Source organism: Artibeus jamaicensis, unplaced genomic scaffold (assembly GCF_021234435.1).
Source record: "Artibeus jamaicensis isolate MK-2021 breed Jamaican fruit bat unplaced genomic scaffold, CSHL_Jam_final contig_519, whole genome shotgun sequence".
In the NCBI taxonomy this organism is placed as follows: Eukaryota; Metazoa; Chordata; class Mammalia; order Chiroptera; family Phyllostomidae; genus Artibeus; species Artibeus jamaicensis.
Window position 1 is genome coordinate 4,186,611 of NW_026521871.1, and position 20,872 is coordinate 4,207,482.

Genomic DNA, 20,872 nt, shown 5'->3' on the forward strand with positions numbered 1-20,872 from the left:
AAATATTAAGGGTTTATAAACGCTCAAAAGCCAGTCTTATACATGTCAAAACCCGATAGTATTATTATAGTAAGATTAGCTGAGTTGAAAAAAACAGTTGACTTATTCTCCGGCATGGTTTAATAAGCCCTGTATGCAAACAATGTGATATAGACCATCAGAAGTTTTCACATTTCAATCGCTTGTTTTGGCATTCTTTGGACTAAAGTTCTTTGAAACTTCCTTGACAATTTCCCTTTCAAATTAAATTTGTTTCATCTCATGATGCAATAGAATCGCTGACATAGCAGTTAGGTGTTTGATTCATTTTTCATGATAATTTTTCAACATAAACAAAAGCAGAAAGAGTAGCTTAATGAGCTCCTCCATACCCATCACTCAGCTACATGACCAATCTTCTTTTATCTGCATCTTCACGCTCCTCTAATTATATTGAAGTAAACTGTCAATCATTATTTTATTCATAAATATTTTCATATATATTTTTTAAAAGAAAGGGACTCTTCAAATGTCTTTTAACAGGTTCATTTAGCACCTGCGATAAAACTTTATCATTGCACAGTATACTTTATAGAGTCAAATATTTTTATATGGTGTAGCAGAGAGGTAGGAAAAAACTTTTCTAAATAAAGAAAAAAATTTTTAATCACAACAAAAAACAAACTCTGGTTCTATTTTCACCAACAGAAGACCAAAAAAAAAGGGACTATTTGGAATAGCATAAACAACCAATCTGTACACAGCTCAATGGAAAGAGGAAACCATTGAAAAGTGCTTCCCATTATTTATTCCATAAAGCCACTACAACTGTTTATGCCATAGCTAAAATGCGCAAGCATTTCTCCAAGTCAGCTAAAAATTATGAGTTGAGAATTGGGGAATTATGAACTGAGATATTACACCCCTATGTGTCTGTTAGGTTTTTGCTTTATGACTGGAAAGCAGAAAAGTGTTCATGCCAATTTGGTATGTGTCTGGGCCCACGTTCTCCTAAAGTGCTGCCCAGTGAGGGCTAGAGATCCTGGCCACTGTGGTTTGACTGCACAGAAGCTGGAAGGCAGGGAAACGACAGAGCATGAGTGGGTTTTCACTCAGTGACAAGAAAATTCTGCAAGGTGTAAAAAAGTCTTCCATTTATTAATTTATTTAAAATTACCTTCTGTTCTAGAACACAAATATCACACACTCTTTTACAACATACAGAGAAGACTGGAACTCAGGTAAACGGTGCTGGAAATTGGGCCATGTGCCCTTCCAAATTGTTCTTACACACATGAACATGTTTTACAGCACGGATGAGATCACTTGTTATGGACCCAACACTGGGTAGAACAGCCGCAGTGGCTAAGGTCTTGGGTTCAAATCCCCATTTCTCCACTTATTAGGTATGTAACCTGGTATCTGGACTCCAGTTTCTGCATCTAAAAATGAATTTACCAAAAAAGTATTTCCCTCATTAAGTACTATGAGTTCTTACCTCAAAGTGACTTGATATATATAAAACACTGAGATGAGTGCCTGGGAATAGTTACCATTATGTTTGCTATGTTTAATTGCTTTGCCAGCTTATGGTATTAACACTTTATCAATGATAGTATTAATTAATATTATGCGTTATATCATTAAAAGTCTCCATAAAGCATAACTTTTGATGGCTACATAATATTCCATTGTCAGGATGGGCCTAACTCAATCCTTTCCAGTATGTTGGGCATTTTGGTTTGTTCTATCAATCGCACTACCATAAATCATAGTGTAATCAATAACTTTTGTGCCCCAAATTTTCCCACTACTTGAATTAGTCTCTTAGGATTATTATTCAGGCCTAAAATACCATTTTGAAACACTAGTGTAAGTAATGATAAATGGTGAGAAATCAAAAAATTAGATTCTACACTAAGGGTTTGCTTAAACCAGAATTTGTGGTGAAAGAAGAAAGATTTTTATGAAAATCCCAAACTAATCCAACTTTGGATTCTAGTCACAAGCACAAGCAAATCGTCCTTCGACACCCAAATTCCAGACAAAGGCCCCAGTTCTAACGCCAATTATGAAAATTCCTAAGTGTGGGGATCTAAGGAATAAACCAGAAAGCACAGCTACATATGTAGGCTGGTGCCCATCAGGGGCACCTTCTGCCTCAAGCAACTCTAAGTTCTGCACTGTCATGAAAACTCACCACCTCAGAATTAGTTTGGTGACCCTGAGACACTTGTTTCTAAGACACTGTGTCTTTTAACACTGCCATCCTTGCAGTCAGAGCATTCTGTGGCTGTAACCTTTCAGGATTATAAATCCAGTTTCTTTCTACCATCTGTAAATAATGAGCTATATAATAAGAGTAAATATAAAAATATTTAGCATGCCTTCCAAAATGTCCCCTTGACCTGTCCACCTGTGAAACCTAAGAGAGGGCCAACGCCTGCAGGTAACATCAGCTTTCCTGGAAGGCAGTAAAGGATACAAGCATAAGCACTAAAAACCTGGCTGCTAGTCCCAGCTTTGTGAACTTGAGCAAGTCACTTAACCTCTCATCTTTCTCTAGCCCAAGTTTGTTAAGAAAAATGACCAGAAAAAAGCTGGGGCCAGGAGGGAGGGTGGAATGAAATCCACGGAGCCTATTTGTCTACTGGTTTTAAGGCTCATGCAATATAAATGAAGGCATGGGATAAACTGCCAAACCCTGTACAAAGACAAATTGATATTAAAATATTTGTGTTAGTTCTTTTATCAGTTAGCCACACATGCGTAATCTCTCAAAAGCTTAGTATCCATAATGAAGATAATCTCTAATTAGGATTAGTAAATCTCCAAGACAGCAATTGTTCAAACTGGGGAAATCATGATGGTGGAAATTATTGTTCTGAGATATGTGAAAATATTCCTTACTTTAATGACAGAAGTAAATTCCCTGGCACTACACTGTGAATTTGAAAGTTTTTTTACTGAAAATACTTCTGGGGCTCTCAAATGCTTCCTCTTCCAGAGAGTGCTTTGTGAGATAATGATGTCTGGCCATGGTGATCATCCCACTAATATCTTTCTAAAAACGTAAATAATATACTTTGTATACCTTATAAAATGATAGAAAATTGACAGAAGTACACAGGAAACTCAACACGATATCTGTGTACTACCAATGCATCATTTAATTTAACCCAAGTTTCAAAATAGAGAGACTACATAGTACAATGAAAATTCCACAGAAGAGAGTCTTTGGGAAAATGAATTTCTAGTTTTTATGTATTTTCTGACCCTATTATTCCATATTTACTATTTATTAAATAAATAACATTATTACCACTATTACTTAACACACACATGCAGTGAGCTTAGCTATTGCACTACTGGGGTTTTTGGAAATTCTATTTCCTGAGCATTCTAGATACAGACAGTACAAAAGACTTAGTTAAACTTTATTTCACACAAAGGCTACCATCTAGAAGTTTGATTTTGAGCAGATCCCTACTATGGTATTTCCTAACTTGGGCAAGTGGTATAGAGGAATCCTCTTTTGCCTCTAAAATAGGTGGGCACCGCCCACACAGCCATCCAGACTTACATACCAGTAACGTGAGCATTTAAAAAAAACGCACCACTACTCATGAGTGTTTATTTAAGTGGAAATGCTGAGACCTGGAGTCCTTTGAAGAACAGCAGGTATTCTGTGGGGGTTTATTTAGGTTTTCATCTGCTGAAACAGTCACATGTCGGAAGTACTATCTCCTTTGGCAGAACATCCTGACCTGCACTTTACAGGAGACATACTCTCACTTTGCAGTGGCAGATTACGTGCACAAGATCTAAAGGACCTGGGAAGGCCCCCCTTCACCAAGTTTATTTTATACCATCAGGTTTTACAACCAATATCTTCCCTTACAGTCCTAAGTGGAACAAGGCAATCAATAACAAAGAGGATCTGAGTTCACCCTTTGCTTAAATGCACAATAATAGCAACAGCTAGCTGGGGGCCTTTTTGTGTTTCTGACAGTGGGTTCCTAATCCTAAAATGGCTCGGCCCTACGATTTCACTGTTAAGATGGATGGCCTTTTGCTTTGTGTTTTTAAGATGCGCTGGTAAGCTGTGTATGTTTCTAAGTCCTTATGTGCTAGCAGTGAAACTGAAATGAAAGGCCTTTGGAACCGTAAACTGCGACAGGGTATAAAATGTGATGGGCAGTAAAGGGCACTGCAGCTAGAGAGCATGCACCTAACTTGCTCTTCCACTCTGATCATTATGACCAGGCCTGAGCCTGGTCAGCAATCTGTCATAGAACAGAGTGGAGACATAATGTGATAACTATAAATAACAACTATATCTTAATAGATTAGACATCTAAGGACTATTTGCAGAAACACACTAATGAAATCTCCAAGAAGTTCTATCTACAGATTTACAGATTTGACAATATGGTTGCAAAATTAACTTTCACAATGGAAAGCAGTTGTTTTTTTTTTTAGCAGAGACAACACACAGCAAGACGTGTACATGAACGGACAGTCATCATCACACTCCAAAATTAAAATGGAACCAGAAGAAGACAGGATACAATGCGCATAAAACACACAAAGAAATAAACACGACAGGAGAAAACATCCAATGTGAAAAGCAGCAAAAAGTGAATGAGAAATAATTGCCAATATCAAAACAAAAAATGAGGATTTTCTATAAATTCGATCGTGAGCAGAATTAATAAAACCTGCTCTGACCTGCTTTCTTAACCCAGAAGTGTTATTTTCATTAGTTACCAAGTTGCTTCAAAATGCCTGCTCCCAGAGCCTGAAACTAATTTTCTTCCTTCTGTATAAGAACATAAAACTCCTACAGTCTTGGTAATTGAATGAGATCACTTCCCCCCAGGTCCCAGCCACCGCCATCTCTTTTCTTTATGACAAAGGGATGACAGCACACCTTCCTGGCTTCTTTCCAGCTCGATCTTCTCGCTACATCCTTCCTAATCTGTTCCAAAATGCTAGTCAAGTGAGTCCTCTGCTCAGGCAGTTTTGCAATGGCTTCCCTGTAAAAATGCAAAATTGAAGGCCCTGGGAGGTCCAGCTCCAGCCCTAGTGGGTTCTTTTCAGGTCCTGGGACACTCAGTTTCGCCTTGAAGCCATCTCACACGCGGAGCAGACTTGTGCTGAGAACTTCCTGGCCTAGCTAAATTCTGGCCCATTGTGTGTCTTCTGGTGGCTTTTGGTGACCCCCAAATTGGGCCTGATCCCTATCACATGCTACTAAAGCACTGAGTGTCTCTTTCACTCACTGATGTAACATGTTTTATCATGTATCTGTTGGCACATTTATAGGATCAGTATCTATTCCTCTAACAGATTGTGATTCCAAAAGGACCAAGACCTGGCTATGTCCTCACAGGACAGCCCTTTGCCCAGCACAGTGACTGCCACACACTCGGCTACAGGAACTACTTGGTGAATGAATACTGTAAAGCCAGATTGTCCTCTATATGTAAACTGGAAAGGCATGGAGAGTAACACTCTTCTTTCAGTGACAATGCAGGATAGCACATGGTCTACTGCACTGCTATAATGTACAACCACTGTCATTTGTACCCAGAAGAGGCCTGGAAGTCCCCAGTTACAGGTTGCGTGCCCAAACTGAGTTTCAAAAAATTCCTTTTAGACATCTTTCCTTTGCCTCACTGCAGGCCACACAGGGGATGTAGCTTTGAAGTTCTGGGTAACAGAGAGCATCACTGTCTAAAAGAGTCCCCTATGACACCAAGACTGTCTGCTGCACAACTTGTGATGGTAAACACTGCTCTCACTTTGCTTTATGGCCCAAGAATTTTTAAATGATGCTCTTATGAAAAGGTTGTAATTGAAGGTGCTTTGCTGGGTCCCGAGGCTGGTTTTTACACAGTTGCCCAACAGGACACTGTACAACATTTCATCATTTATAAAGCCTAGAGAAGATTACAACATGGGCACTCTGGTATTTACACACATGGAAGGGAGATTATCATTCTGCTCAGTAAAACCAGCCTGTGGACACAAGTACTCCTGTGCGGCAGGTCACCAACCTCCTAATCTAAGAATGACAAAAGATGCCTCTTGGCAGAACACAGCCAGATGTGAGCAGAACTGCTTCTGAGCTTCTAGAAAGCTTCAGTAGCAGCCAAGTGGTCAGTGGGCCAGTAGAGACCCCCGTGACCTCCCCAGTCTCCCAAGCCCAACACCACCCTTGGCCCAGTCCATTGGTGAGATTTCACTATGAGAGCACCTTTGATGGCATCTGCGGGGACATCACGGTGGGTGAGGCCTGGCTCTGCCACTGAGACCTCGAGCAGGGGCTACCTGTGCTAGGGACATTCTAGCAAGGAACATCCCACATCTTTTACTGATGCAGCAGGACTGGGGAAACGGCATGGCAAAAACCATAAAAACCAATTTTTGAGGAGCTTGAAGCTGGGTTCCATAGGTAGCCCATAAAAATCATGTTCTCTGGAAGCAGTCTAGTAAAAAATATAAAGCTCTTATAACCTCAGCATCCTCCAAATTTTAGAAGAGCTGCTGGCAGGAAAAGTGGTTCAAAAATATGTTTCCCCAATCATGACTTTTCCTTAAAGTCCTAATTGCCTCAGGTTGCAGGTACTGTCACCAGACCACCCACTGCAGGTCCGTACCACTGGGAACATCGGGTGCTATGGGTTCACCGGACGGTGAGAGCAGCATGAAGACCGAGGTTAGGAAGATGGAAAGGGCCTCTAGAGTAAGAGAGATGTGAATTCAAATGCTACCATTTTTGAGTAACGTGATTTTGGACAATTTTGCGTCTGTGACTTGGTTTCCCCTTTCATCAGTTAGAAGCAGAAGTTCCTGCTGCACAGGTCCGAGGCACTGAAGGAGATAATGGGTTTAGACTGGCCCACAAAAACATGAGCGTCTCCTCTCTCATGTAACAGAAAGGACAGAAGGAGCAGGAGGGGAGACGCTTGCTTCCCTCTATCCCACATTCCCTCCTGGGCTCACAGAAGCAGGAATTTGTACCAACATGAATTTAGCAACAGTGCTTGGGAAGAAGCTCTCCCCTCCTTCCAACTCCCAGGTCCCAGCTCTGCTACTTTGCCCCCACCCCCCGGGCAGGGGTAAATCTCTTAGTCCGGGGCCACTGAAAAGAAAGCAAGCCCAGCCCTCTGCTCTGGAGCTGCTTTCCCAGTTCCCCAGCTGCAGTCTATGAAGTGGATGCCCTGCCTTCGAGCTGCCAGCATTAAGCAGGCCCAGGGGTCAGACCAAGACCCCAGTCCTAGTCCCCTGTCTGGGGATTAATGAGTGGCCTCGCTCTGGTCCCAGTGGTACTCTTCAGTCTGCCTTGGCACCAACAAATCTCATCCTTGACTTTTTCCTGGCTCAAACTTAGAGGTAGGACAAATAACCGGGTTCTCTAACAACAACGAGAATATTACTGTCCTGCATAATACAAGGTGGAGTCATCGACAGACAATGGCACTTCCCGAAAGTGTTCACTACAAAATAATAGAATAGAATCTAAGTGGGGCTGGCCGTGGTATCCTGAGACGAGGAGGCAGGAAGGTCATCAGGATCCTAACAGATGAGAACACACTTTGTCAGGAAAACTGGAACCCCACAGGGTGAGGCTGAAATGAACCGTCTAGGCAGAGAGTAGGCGGGGCAGGGGTGAGCGAGAAGGACAATTATGGTCTGGCTGTGCCAGCAGACCTCAACCTGCGCTGCACTGAGAATTACATGACTCAGCTGCTGTTGAAATGCTGATGCTCAGGCCACCTCCCAGACCAATGACCAAAACTGTGAAAGAGAGTCCCAAGCACGAGGAGCATTTAAAGCGTGCTCCGTGATTCCAATGTGCAGCCACTGTTAAGGACTACTGCTCTGGGCTCTCTCAGCTCAATGAGTTTAGACAGGAAGAGAGAACAAACCCAGAAGTGACATGACACAACCCCTCCTCAGGCAGGAATGCCTTGACTCTTTCACACAAGGCTGGTAAATCACTCCGACTTGATGTAACTAACTGTTGTTGCATGTGGTAAGTGATGTTTATCAGCCCATAAAGGACAATATGTGCTAGTGTTTAAATTAGAATGAGAGCTAACATTTATTGAAGACTTACTATGTGCCAGGGACATGTTCATTTCACATGTATTAACTAATATAAGCTGCACAGCAACCCTTCAAGGTTGGTCTTTTACAGCTATCTTCATTTTCCAGATGGAAAGGTTTAGTGAACTTGACTAAAGTCCACTACTACTAATGGGCAAAACTGGGATTTCATCAAACAATCTGGAGCTAGAATCTCTTCATCAAGCAGACTCTCAAGTAATCTCTTTTGTTTCCACTCCATCTCTCTCTGGTAAGCATTCTGATTACAGTACCAAACAAGCAAAGACATTTGTCTTAAAAAGCTGACAGGTGTGTGTGTGGGCGTGTACACAGTGTAACCTCCTTGATGATGGGGGCCGTGCTTTATTGATTATTTCTCCTCTGGTCACTGTGCTGCCCACCATGTAGGGGATGCTATAGTGACTCTGCAGAGGGAATGAACACAGAAGGCAAACGAGGGGCATCAAGAGAGGAGGGGGTATGCATAGGGGGTCATCTTATCTCCTTAGATAAGGAGGAACAGAAGGGGGAACACGGAGTCACAGCCACCAAAACGCAGAAGGAAACACATCTCCCACTTACAACCCCAAACTGTGACCCACATCAAACATGGGGACAAAGGAAAGGAATTGCCAGAACAGGCAATGCCATAGTACTTAACAATCTCTAACAATCGCATCATTACTGCTGGCAGTGCCTCCAACCAAGCAAACACTAATAAGGCTGTCATAAAAGAGGATACACTACTAGCACAAATAAGGCCACAAAAGGGCTGCCTGGTTTACGCTCAAACCCTGGAAAGGAACTCACTACTATGAATAATGCAGTCACTTGGAGGCCAGAAAAGATGATGACGGGAACCTTTTACTTCTAAACGGAGTCCCTACCATGCACAGGGACCTGGGCCCGTGTCAATGTGTACTTTTTTCTTTCTCCCAGCTGCCCATCCAATTAAGTAACAATTTATTTCACCAGCCAAGGTGTTATAACTAATTACTTTAGCCCCTCTTCAAAGAAGAGAGACATGTAGATGCTCCTTGAGAAATCTGAGTTTGGTTTTGTCCCGAATCACTGAGTTACACCACCAAGAACAACACTGAAACATCAGAACCTGGTCTCCTGGCCAAGGCAATTAGAGAGCTGAAGCGCCTCCACCAAAATGCTAGAGGACTGGGAGGATGCACAGCTTTGATGTAGCAAAACAGTATGTTTATTTAAACCTGCCTCTTCTAGACCAGGCCTCACTACATGGAAAAGTAATCAATAAAAAAATTCCATTTTATTTTAGCATTTCAACTCCTGTGTAATTATCATCACCATCCAAACTATTAATTTATCGGTTTTTTAGAGTGCTTCAAAATCTGCTCTACAGTGTTTGCACATACATGCTTTCACTTGAAGTTCACAGCAAACCAATCAGGCACCAATATTTCCATTTGATGAACGAAAGAATGAAGGCAGAAAGGAAATAAGTGCATTTGTCCAAAGGAAAAGGCAGTAGGTGACAACTCGGAATTTTAGCAGAGAACTTTTCATGACAAAATGACAACCCTTTCCAATGGCTTTCCAAGACATTGATTTCATAACCAAAGGGAATCTAAGCATCTGGGGAAGCTTCTGCAATCAGAAGCTTCTTCTCAGAGAAGTGTTGTGTGCATTAGATAAGATAACGCTTAAAAGAATTGGCAGAGGGCTTAATACAGGACCAACATCTATACTATCACCTATTTTTTTTTATTACTGCTTATATTTAAAGAAAATCAGAAGGTGGAACTCTCTTTTTAGAAAACTTGAGATTTTAACTATCTGCATTGTTTACTGGGATGAGGGCATCTTTCACTCATAAAACTCAAAATACAGAAGAACCCAACTTTTAGGCTAATTTCTATTAAAAAAGAAAAAAGAGGGTAGCCAAGCTACCAAGTTCAAATGTGGCCCTAGACATTCATTTCCCTTCCTGAAAAGTTGAGGAACTGGCTTTGTGTTAGCTAGCCGCTAGCATTTTTAAGCCATCTGGTGCTAAACCCTATACAGACATAGCCTTGGAGATACTGTGAATTTGGTTTCAAGTCGCTGCAATAAAGCGAATATCATAATAAAGTGTGCCACAAAGTTTTGGGTTTCTCAGCGTATGACAAAGTTATATTTACCCTCTAAGGTACTATTGAAGTGTGCAAGAGCATTATGTCTAAAAACACAATGTATGTATCTCAGGTTAAAAATGTTTTATTGCTAAAAAATGCTAAACATCATCTGAGACTTTGGTGAGCCATAATATTTTTTTTGCTGGTGGAGCGTTTTGCCTTGACATTGATGAAAACGCATTATTGGCAAAACTCAATAATACAACGTATGCCTGTGATCAATTAAACAAAAAACAAACCACCACCACCAACAAAAAATCAAACAGGAAGAGTGCCTGGCAGTTACCTTTGGCGGTTACCTAAAAACAGCAGTAATTGGTTGAAACCTCATTAGAATGGATGCCAAGTAACCTGGGAAAACCCTGTAAAAAGTCGAGTAAGACACCAGTAACATGCACTGAAAAATCCCAGGAATTAAATTATCAGAGTCAGACTGGTTATTGCTTTTGAGATAGATAATTTTATTTCATTTTCTGTGATTCATACTAGTAATGTAATTCTAGGAGTATCCCTCACCAAATCTCTGTTACACAGTTTTCTGTTATAACCAAAGGACTAATATCAAATGAATACTACATAAAGTCAGTTGATAATACCCACTGACACATACAAATTGAGCAAACTGCTTTTGTTACAATGTTATCTACAGTATTGATGAACCTAATTAAATCTTTCTCAAGTAAAGCAAGTCCAGGCTTACTTCAATTTTACGCAAACCCAACTTCCAAAAAACCAAGATTTAAGATTAATTAATTTTGCTTATTAGATACAACTAACTAGGCATTTGCATCCCCACAGTCATGTAACTTAATACATATTCAGCGAGCACAAAGGGCTAAGAAAAACAATCTGCTGTACAAATGTGCCCAGGTGGGGTGATGCACAGGTACATTTTACAACTCCCACAAAACCCCGAACAGGGGATCCCATGCTAATAATTTTCTCAAAAGACGCCTGGGCAAGTAAAATAAAGAAATGATATGAATCCTAACCACTGTGTCTTTTACTATGTCACATGTGCTGCAAGTTAAAAGGCACGAAGCAGAAAATATTTCTATTATGGAAGATCCACCATACCCTCTGTATTCTAGTCCCTCACAAACCCAGGAGTTGCGCTCCTAAAGAACACCACAGTTGGCCAAACAGTCTTACTGAGATCAAGGTGTTACAGAAAAAAAAGGCATACAGATAAATCATAAAATATCTCACACAAATAAATTATCTTCCTAATTAGCTGCCTCATCATGTATTGGGTTGGCCAAAAAGTTCATTTGGTTTTTTTTCTGTTAAGATGGCTCTAGTAGTACTTAGTTGTCTTTGACTTCATTTGAAAAAATCTTGTTCAATTGTATTGTGAAGCTGTCATTATCAGCATGCATTTTTAAAGAAACTTATCAAAATTAGTGAACTTTTGTGTGACCATTTTAATATCAAAGATAGAAGAAAATAGTCAACATTTTTGGCATATTCTGCTTTATGATGCCAAAAATAATAAGGGGGATTGATTTGCAAGAAAGTTAAAAATGCAACTGAAATGCAAAAAAAGATTTGTTCAGTGTATGGAGAAGGTGCGGTGACTGATCGAACAGGTCAAAAGTGGTTTGTGAAGTTTTGTGCTGGAGCTTTCTCACTGGATGACGCTCCATGGTGGGGCAAACCAGGAAGTTGATAGTGATCAAATCAAGACACCGAGAACAAGCAATGTTATATCATGCAGGAGATAGCCAACGTACTCAAAACATCCAAGTCAATAAAGTTATTGATGAAAATGAATAATTGGCCTTCTACTTTAAGGAAAAAACTAAACAGACTTGGCCAATAAAAAAAAGACTGAATGAATTTCCACTAAATAGGAAAAATCTGTGCAAACTGGTGTCTCTTTATAATTATGCCATGTGGGGTACATGATGTACTTTGGGAGGTCAAATGTACACTTGAGAAACTAATAGGCATCATCCAGAACTGAGAAACAAAAGCCCTGGGCTTCAGATGGTACAGACATATCATACATTTTAAGATGCTATAGACAGGGAAAGCAAACCGCAGTTCTAGTATGTACCCTAAATACGGAAGAGGATCACAGCTTCTTCTAGTAAGGGCAACTCTGAGAAGTAGCACCCTAAGTGAGCAGCATCCAGATTCACACAGTTAAAGATGGCAAATCACTTCTGAGACAATGCCTAAATGGCAAGAGAGAAAAAAGATTTGAAAAGAGACAATAACAAATGTCTAAAATAAAACTAGCATTAATAACTTTAAAATTCTGCCCTAGGAAATTACTTCTGCCAACACCATGGGAACCATGTAGTGCTGAAATTTGGGAGGGGGACCGATTTTCCTATAACCGCCAAAGGGAGTTTCACTGTGAGTTTTTCCAACCAGCTCCCACTGATATAAAGTTCAAAAGCACGTGCAGATGCCCCCACTGAGTTCAAGTTCAAAAGCATTTGCACATGCTCTTTATTTACTTTTTTAAGTCTAAATGAATGACCTACTAAATCGGTGCTTCTTTCACAAATCATTGCAGTGATCTGCAAACAAATACCCATATGAGCTCTTTAAGGGGACCAAGGTGAAGCTGGAACACGTATTTTGCATTTTGGCATATCAAGTTTTAAAAATGCTTTCCTTTTTATTAACTTTTTAAAAGAGTAAGTTATAACTTTAAGTTTATATAAATTTGAATTTTTTATAGTGGCTACATTTAACTATAGGCTAGCAAAATGTCCTGACAATTTCACAATGAGTTACTGAAAGCCTGTATGAGCTCTTCACTGAATTGTGTGTCCCTTAATATAACTGTTCAGGAATATTCTAGATTTGATCCTTTTTATTAAAGTATTTATTTATTTTTAGAGAGGGAAGGGAGGAAGAAAGAGAGGTAGAGAAACACCAATGTGTGGTTGCCCCTTGCACTCCCCCTACTGGGGACCTGGGCCTGCAACCCAGGCATGTGCCCTGAAGAGCCAGTGACCCCTTGGTTTGCAGGCCAGCACTCAATCCACTGAGCCACCAGCCAGGGCTTGACACTTTTTTTTTTGACCTTAAAATTTTCCTAATCTCAGCTGACACGTACATATATGCTAATGATTCCATATACTTTTCTAGCCCAGATTTCCCCCCTGAGACTAAAATTCATGCCTCCAAATATCTACAGAATACCTGCATTTAGAATTTCACTGGCATCTCAGATGATTCTCCAGCACAGCACCTGTTCCTGCGGTCTTCACTTCACTGCTCCCATCCACCTAGTCATCCTGGGATTCTACTTTTCTCTGACATCTCCTACTCAATCAGTCACCAGGTCCTGCTGATTTTATTTGCTAAGTATGTCTTGAATCTGATATTGCTGTAGTTCCTGTTGTGCTTATCTACCATTCTTGTTAGGGATACTGAGCCAGAATTCTAAATGGTATTCTGGCTCTGGCTCACTCGTCACCTCCATCCCTCTTTTTCTCCTCTTCCAAATCAAGTTCCACACAGCTGTTGGAGACCTCCATTTGAATTGCATGTAAATCTTTACAGCTCATCTTAGAATCTAGTTGACTAAACCCTTGGTTGGCCAGGGACTAAGGGACTTCTTGGGCATGAGATTGTTGTTGTTGTTATTATTACAACTATTATTACTTATTCTATCAGCCCATAAATAACCCAAAGAGCCCTCACTGCTTCCCCGACCCCACCCCCCATCTACTGAGATTAAAACATCCAATATTTACGGTAATCAAATAGTTGGTTAGCATAAAGCAGGGGTCTCAGCCTCAGTACTGACATTTTGGGCCAGGTAATGTTCTGTTGTAGGAGGCTGTCTTCCACATTGTAGCATGTGCATCAGCATTCCTAATCTCTGTGCCCTGGATGTCAGTAGCACTGACCACCCAGCGCCACCAACAAGTGTCTTCATACATGGCCACATGTCTCCTGGGGGGTAAAATCCCCTGGTTCCCTCCCTTCTACTCTACATAAGAATTACCACCATTGAAAAAGTTATAAAATGACTGTTTAAAGTTTACCCCACTCATTTATCTATTAAAATAATTACAGGTGCAGAGCCAGAGAGAATTTAGAACAGGATGAAAAGGTTTCACTATGGGCAAAAAAAGTGAGAACACAATTTTAAGTTATAAGAAAATAACTATTTTAGTACTAGCATAATTGACAAAATCCCTAAAACACTTATATAAACACAATAATAATTGGAACCAGTGATATAAACTTTGTTCTCTATCTTCTTCAGCTAAATAACCAATTTTTCCAACCCAACACTCCTCTAAAACCACTGATCCTGGAGATACACTGTCTTTGTTGAACTACTGGCTCCAATATTTACTGGCCTGTGTAATCTTGAAGAATTTTTATTGGAAAAAAGCTCAATGCCTCAGCTTCTGCACCTGTAAAATGCAGTAGGTCCCAGTGAAAATTAAGTAAGGTAATACTTAATGTAGGAACCTCATTTTTAGCATTTTACATAACTCAAGTCCACAATAAATGTTAACTGTTATTAACAGTATTTATATTCTATTTAGTAGCACCTTTTCAACTGGTCTACCTGGGGGAGAGAGTGTGAGGAGAGGAGAGTTGCCAGTTACTTCAAACCTTGGGATACAAAGTGTTTTATGGGGAGAATTCTCCCAAGACATCTAACCAGCTAGGGCATCTGCTGGATCACACTCCAGGGAGGACACAGTTAGGAAGGGCAAGACAACTAACTGGACTGGAAGTCACGCAACCAGAATCCTCTCAGAGAGCAGATTCTCTCTCAGGTCTCTCACCTAATTTTAGGGAGACCATTATACAGTTATTAATATTTTCTCTGAGACTATGGCAGTTAAATTCAAAGACATGTTAGAACTAATGGCCAAAACAAATACACTCTAACTGATAAATACTAAACTACCATTTCTTTAGTTATAGACAAAGGCAAAGTACTTGCTAACTGTCCTTGAAGTGCAATGATTTAATTAAAGAAGATTTTCACATGGTCACATTCAAAGAACTCAGAGTCTCTTAATTATGTAATGCTTCACCAATTATCAAATAGTCCTCTATAAAGTCCACTAAGAGAAAATTACAGGCCATTTGCAGACAGGAGATGTACGGAAAACACCTGATAGGCTATAAATTCAATGCTGTACATCCCCAAATCTGTTTGAAAAGTGTATCTGAACATTAAAAATGACTCTGGCCTTCACTTAATGACAAGTCCGATGAAATCAATTACCTGTTAAAATAATTTAATTGGAACATATGTATTTTAATTTTTGCATGTGTATAAAAAAAGTCTTCTTAATCAACCCAAAACATTCTGAAATTACACTTCTAGGTAATGTAGTGAAAGAATTAAACTTATGACTGGATAAAACCAAGGATGTGGAAAATGTGAGAAGGATGATATTCAAACAGCAGCGACTGTAAATGAATAAGTTAAGAATCATATTAGTATACTGTAATTACCCTAAAAAGCAATGTAAGAAGGAAGAATTAACAACCTACCACTACCGTCTGGAATAAATTCATATATTCTCCAATTAAAAAATATTTATTGGGTTTTCTGTGGTGGATATTTGGTAGATGAATATAATTGCTATTTCTTTTTTCTGTCCTCCCTCTGTCCCTCTCTTCCATATTAGTGCTCCTTGTTTTACATTTCCAAGAGGACCAGTCAAAATTAAATTTAATTAATTAATTAATTAAAAATAAACCTATAGTAATGATAGGAAAAATATTCTTCATAATTTAAAAAAGACTCCTCAGGAAGGTTTAAAGTCAGAAAGACCAAATTTAGGTCACCAAGAGATGCTTTTTATACTTTAATAGTGGTATTTTGCTATGTAAAAAAAAGAAAGAAAACAAATGGAGACAGTCCATTCCAAATGTCACAAACAGAAACTTCATACTCTCAAAATATTCATTATTTTGACACTATAAAGATAATTCTTAGTTTTCATTTCTTGATATTTCATTTTTCTTATCTCCCAATGACAAAATAATGGTACTGTTGATGAGAGAATTCAAAGGCCAACCCTTTTCCAAATGCACTGCTCCCCAACAACTTTGAAGTCAGGCTACAATCCTGAGGATACATTTATAATGTGCATGGAGAATGGTACAAAGAAGGTGCTTAACAAATATTGCAGAATGAGAAAATGGGTTAGCACATGAGAGCATGAATAAATAGATGAGCAAATAATACATTTTGTTCACTTAGAGAAACCAATGAAGACAAAGGGGGGCGAAGAAAGAAAAATACAGATATGTAAAAAATGGCAAAAGCAAGAAACATACACATAGGTGTACGGAAGCACATAGAAACGAATCCATTAGCTTTCACTGAGAGACTGTAGGAAGGAAATACTAGAGACAGAGGCAAGTCAGAAAAAACAGCAAAACAATCCAACAATCTCTTCACTCATCTACTGAGATAAAAGCATTTTAATGGGAAACTTTATTAAAACTCTCAGGGACAGTGATGTATCCACATATTCTTGGCAATAAAATCTTCAAAGCAATACTACTTCAAGATTTTTAAAGCCCTCTTGCTATTTCAAAACTACAGGCACAAATATAGATATATCCTGTAGCAGCATGTTAGTCCCAGTGAAGCCCAAGTCAGAAAGTTACCATTCTCAACATAATCAGCTGAGCCATGCCCTTCACTTTAATGTCCTTCCCTTGACCATGTCAAGAGTCTTACACTTCTGATATAACCACCCTCATTTTTAGGTTAAGCTTACCTATCCACCTAGACATATGCTTTTTCAAAATCCAAATAATTAATGTTGTAGTAACCACCCTCAGAAGTTTCCTATAACTCAGTTCTATTCAGTACGTATTTCCTGAGCCGTAATTCAGCCAAGGACACTGAGGTGTAGCTAGGGAAAGGCTGGTGATGGAATACAAAGAGAAGAGGAATAAGACATGGACCTCAAATTCAATGGCTCCTAATGCCTATTTCTAATGCACCTTAGCTGATAGGCTATCAGGAAACACTTTCCAATCAATACTACAGAGCCTAAATATGTGAATTCAGTTAAGTATTTGTACAACCAAGCCCTAGAGTCAGCCACTTACAAGAGATACAGTGATGAGTAACTTAAGCTCCCAGGTCTTCAATGCTCTCACAGTACAAAGGCAGAAGGAGACAAGTAAAATTATAGGTTCAGGGCATGCTGGTAGGCTAAGAGAAACAGGTGGCTAAAGGAAGGACAAATCATATCCACCTTTGGGGAGTTGGGGCAGGGTGTGTGGAGGGAAGGTGTGATGCAGGGAAGATGAGAGGAAGGCTTCCTTGCCAGCTCTGGATGGATGAGTCATCAAGAACTCCTCCTGCCTTCTCAGGGGCCATAAATAATCCCAGGTACTGCCATTTCATTTAATTACTAAGCCTCTCCAGATGGAGGAAAATAATTAAGCAGTCTGTGCCACCAACATGATAAAGAATGGGGTAGCAACTTGAGAAACAGTCAGTTTTTAAGTTTGCTCTCAGCTCTGAAATAAGGGAAGAAATGAACAGGGGGAAAATGACTGAGCCATGCAGACCTTAGGGAAAACCAAATGACTGAGCCACACAGATTCTGGGTAGAATTTTAAGAAGAAATTAAAAAAAAATACTGCTGTAAAGGGGCTCAACTCTCCCAGTAGAAGTAAAACTGTTGACACTGAAGGAAAAAACCTCAACAGAATTGTGGAAGATAGGTTGTCAAAAGAAATTCTTTAAGACAACCTTTAAATAAAAAAATCAGGATGCAATTTATTTATTTTTAAAATGTACAAGAAATATATCACTGATAGTGATGCAGTGATATATCACTCTGGATGCAGACATGATGAAAATTTTATATCTTTGTGTCTGATGCAAATATTCAGAAGCAACTACACCCAAACAGGTTAACGAGGGAACTGAAAAGATTATCACCAAAAGAAAAGTTTCTAAACATATTCTCTCAAAGAATCATGCATTTATAATTCCAAAGTTCAGTGGAATCAGGTAATACAAATAAAATTGTAGGAATTCAAATAACAGTGGCAACTGAATTGCAAAGTTAATGAGAGGTTCCCTTCCAAATCAAAATACAAAGATCATCATGTGCTGTGTGGAAAAAAATGCAATAATCAAAACTAAAACTACAATAATCAAAAGTTTGGGGTTAACCACACATTTATGAGCATCAGATTGAAAGCCATTAAGATGGTCACATGGTTCACAGGCATTTTAGTTCTGGTGGGAAGATGGAGGGAAGTGTTAATGTGGGCTGGTGAAGAAAAGACTGTAAAAAAGAAAAACCAAATCAGAACCCAATTCAGAGAGTGATGATGGAAGAGTCTTGGTCTAAAAAAATACACATATATATATGGCCTGGTTAAAGGTAAGGTCACTGCACATACTGGGTACTCTTTCTCTATAATCTTAAATCAGAACTAATGAAGGCAAGAAGAAGAATGTGTTGCATGGGATGCGAACCCCCTTCAGAGCAGACAGCCAGCCACTACTTCAATCTTGATGGTTGACTACTTGGGAAGAAATATCAATCTCCCGCATTTAATGTTCTTAGAGAAAGTCTGAAAATGCAAAGATCTCAGAATATGAGATTTAACTAGACTGCCAAATTAAAATAACAAAGTTTTTGTTTCCATTGCATGCCATAGTATGAACTCAGATGTATAAATGCCCATGTGAACTTAGAAGGAAAACAAAGGAAGCAGTTCAACACAGCTGCTTCCTTCATAGAAATCATTCTGGCCCTGACTGAAAAATTATTCTGGCCCTGACTGATATGGTTCAGTGGGCTGGGCATCATCCTGTAAACTGAAAGGTCACTGGTTCGATTCCTCGTCAGGGCACATGCCTGGGTTGCAGGTCAGGTTGCTACTGGGGGACACGCTAGAGGCAACCAATCAATGTTCTCTAATATATTGACATTTCTCTCTTTCTCCTTCCCTTCCTCTCTTTAAAAATAAAAAATAAATAAAATCTTTAAAAATAATTCTGTTCCATTTCATATTATCTGTTCTCAATTTTGTGTCTATAGCACAGCAAAGCAAAATTTATAGAAAAACTTACTGAATGCAATGCACCTTACATTTTTTCATAGGTGCACTAGTAGTCATTTCCTAGAAATTCTTTGAAATTCAAAAGCTAGATTTCACACACAGGTGTTTTGGGGATTTGTACACCAATGTACTTTGCCCACCTAAGACTAACTGGTTTTATATTTAACAAGAGTTTATAGAGCTAGAAAAATAGAAAGCTTTTGGATAGAGCATGCTGTGAACTAGTCCTTTTAGTCTTCTTAAAGTGACCTATAAAGATGGGCCTGGTTGAGCCAGTCATGGTGGGCATGACAGAAGAGAAAGTTCAATTTGGTGGCAGCATTATGGGAGTAGTGGTCCAGCTAGCTGAAAAGCAGCATGCCAAGAGGACAAAGGCAGAAAACAAGGGATTAGCCATATCAGTGAAGATTGTTTAAGAATGTTTCAAATGGCCCCAGTATTGTCCAAAGCGAACAAATCAGACTTTAGAAGCAGAAGGGGTCCAGACAGAACTTACGTGAGATGCCAACAGGACAGTGTCCAAAACAGAATTCTGCTCATGCAAAGAAGACACATACACCATGGGGTCTCTACCCCATAGTAACAGAGATGGGTGGACATGGATACATATTATTTTTCATTTCCCAGTGTGTACTATGTGCCCAGAACAAGAAACTTCGTTTAATACTTCTGCAGTCTTGATAATGTAGAGCTGGCTATCTCCACATACCATTATGCACATGTTAAGTAGAAGAGATGGGATTCAAAAGCAAATCATTTTTATTCCAGTGAATAAGCTCTTAAAACACTATACTCTACCACAGCTCATGCCAGTAATTAGGGAAAAGATATGTATGGAAGAACAATGGGAACAATGGCAAGATCAGCCCAATATATAAAATAAACAAATGACTTCCAAAATATTTGTCTATAACCCACAATAACAAGTACATTTTTATAGCATGATCCAGTGCATACTCACTACATCCTTCTCTATATAAATAACTGAAGAAAAGTTCTACAAACATGTTTATCCTTTGTGTGACATACTAATATTTTCTGATTTTTTCTATTCTATTTCATTATTTTTAAAATGCTGGTCATGACTCCCTGAAATGACTTCACAGCCCACCAGTGGCAGGTCAGAATGCACAGTTTGAAAACAAGCACCAGAACTAATGCTGATGACCTCTACTGATACTGTTTTTGATGTCTGAGTAGAAAACAAGGCTTTTCAATTTTTCACATATGATCTCCCATTTGAGCCTTCCCATTCAAGAAAAGGAGAGGGAAAGAGGGTAATTAAGAAGGAGAGATAGACAGTGGAGAGTATTTTTCATCATATTATTTTTATCACTCAAAAGAATAGTGAAATTAACATACTCCAAACAAGAACAGCTCCATCTCAATGACAAAGGAGCTTGGCCCAAAAGGTAGAAGTAAAACACCATGTTGGAGAAGGTTTTGATGTCCTTAATGCTAACCTGAATTGTCAGAAAGGCATCTTTTCCAAAATGAGTCACTGGTAAAAGGAACACCTGTATGTAGTTTTTAGGCAAATTTTAACACTCAAAGACATGGCATATACCTACTATTATTCA

General features: G+C 39.3%; 1 protein-coding gene across 3 annotated transcripts in view; it reads right to left on the reverse strand.

Annotated features, from left to right (window-relative positions):
• PTPRG (protein tyrosine phosphatase receptor type G) overlaps positions 1–20,872 on the reverse strand; it is a 720,169-nt gene that overhangs the window by 190,667 nt on the left and 508,630 nt on the right. The gene's annotated exons all lie outside the window — the stretch shown is intronic.